General features: G+C 41.4%; 1 pseudogene; it reads left to right on the top strand.

The window, feature by feature from the left end:
- Positions 1–293: 293 nt before the first annotated feature.
- LOC115307297 lies at positions 294–1,335 on the top strand (annotated as a pseudogene).
- Positions 1,336–2,264: the final 929 nt, after the last annotated feature.

The following is a 2,264-nucleotide window of genomic DNA, read 5'->3' as shown; positions in this document are numbered from 1 at the left end:
CTGAGTAACAGTGGAAATACAGACAATAATATAATCATGTCTATCCCCAGTGAGGAGATCTAAGTGGATTACAGTGATCATTTACTTGGAGTCAACAGTACTTGAGATAATCTTTTCCCGGTTGGCAGACCTAGTTTCCAAGTTTGGACAGGTGAACAGGTGTGTCCAATCGTATGGGCTCGGACAACGCGATGAATCTCAGGAATTTCTGCAAAATATAAAGTCTAGTACAACAGAACTTCTCATTTCAGAATTTTATAGTCTGGATTCATCTTTAACTCCTTCCCTTACTAATGAATCCCCAAGATAAACTAATCTCCACAATAAGCTTACTCCTAGGAACCTCAATCACAATTTCGAGTAACCACTGAATAATAGCATGAGTCGGCTTAGAAATTAACACTTTAGCTATTCTTCCACTGATCTCTAAAAGCCACCATCCACGAGCCATTGAAGCCTCTACTAAATACTTTCTAACTCAATCAGTCGCATCTACGCTACTTTTACTCTCCAGCATGACCAATGCATGATCCTCTGGCCAATGGGACATCACCCAACTAACCCACCCCATATCATGTATACTACTAACTATTGCAATTTCAATTAAACTAGGCTTAGTCCCATTTCATTTCTGATTTCCAGAAGTTCTTCTAAGGCTCAACTATAACAACATGCCTCCTACTAGCCACAGTCATAAAATTTCCACCAACCACACTCTTCTACCTAACAGCCCCCTCACTCAACCCAGCTCTCCTATCTTCGATAGCTATTGCTTCCACAGCCCTAGGTGGTTGAATAGGACTTAACCAAACCCAAACTCGCAAAATTTTAGCTTTCTCATCTATCGCACACCTAGGATGAATAACTATTATTCTCAACTATAACCCCAATCTGACTTTAATTACATTCTATCTATATACTGTAACAACTTCTGCCATCTTCTTCATCCTTAACACAACCAATACCCTAAAACTATCCACTGTTATATCCACATGAACCAAAATTCCATCACTAACCACAATCCTTATGCTCACTCTCCTCTCCCTTGCAGGTCTTCCTCCCCTAACGGGATTCCTACCCAAATGGTTAATTATTCAAGAGCTCAAAAAACAAGAACTAACAGTAGTAGCCACAGCTATTACCCTACTCTCTTTACTTGGACTTTTCTTCTACCTACGACTGGCCTACTGTGCAACCATCACACTACCCCCAAACTTCACCAACTACATAAAACAATGACAAACTAACAAACCAACTAACACCCTAACCACAACCTTTACCTCCTTATCAATTATACTCCTACCACTATCTCCCATAGTACTCGCAATCCCTTAGAAACTTAGGTTATTTAAACCGAAGGCCTTCAAAGCCTTAAACAAGGGCTAATCCCTCTTAGTTTCTGTTAAGGTACACAGGATACTAACCTGCATCTCCTGAATGCAACTCAGATGCTTTAAGCTAGAACCTCCCCCTAGACAGATGGGCTTTGATCCCATAAAATTTTAGTTAACAGCTAAATGCCCCAACCAACAGGCTTCTGTCTACTAGATCCCAGCGCATGTTTAATGCACATCAGTGAGCTTGCAACTCAACATGAACTTCACTACAGAATCCATAAGAAGAGGAATCAAACCTCTGTAAAAAGGACTACAGCCTAACGCTTCTACACTCAACCATCTTACCTATGACTTTCATCAACCGTTGACTATTTTCCACTAACCACAAAGATATCGGCACACTTTACCTTATTTTTGGCGCATGAGCTGGTATAGTCGGCACAGTCCTTAGTCTCCTCATTCGAGCAGAACTAGGACAGCCAGGCACCCTTTTAGGCGATGACCAAATTTACAATGTAATCGTCACCGCACATGCCTTCGTTATAATTTTCTTTATAGTAATGCCTATTATAATTGGAGGGTTTGGTAACTGATTAGTACCATTAATAATTGGTGCCCCCGACATAGCATTTCCACGAATAAATAACATGAGCTTCTGACTACTTCCTCCATCCTTCCTACTTCTTCTAGCATCTTCTACAGTAGAAGCCAGGGCCGGAACAGGATGAACAGTATACCCACCCCTAGCCGGAAATCTAGCCCACGCTGGTGCATCAGTAGACCTTGCCATCTTCTCCCTTCACCTGGCAGGTATCTCATCCATCCTTGGGGTAATCAACTTTATCACCACAGCAATCAATATAAAACCACCTGCTCTCTCACAATACCAAACCCCTCTATTCGTTTGATCTGTCCTAATTACTGCAG

This window comes from Manacus vitellinus, unplaced genomic scaffold, assembly GCF_001715985.3.
Source record: "Manacus vitellinus isolate BGI_N305 unplaced genomic scaffold, ASM171598v3 ctg7180002434253_pilon, whole genome shotgun sequence".
NCBI lineage: Eukaryota > Metazoa > Chordata > Aves > Passeriformes > Pipridae > Manacus > Manacus vitellinus.
Note: the sequence above shows the minus strand (reverse complement) of the source record. Positions and strands in the feature narration are given on the sequence as shown.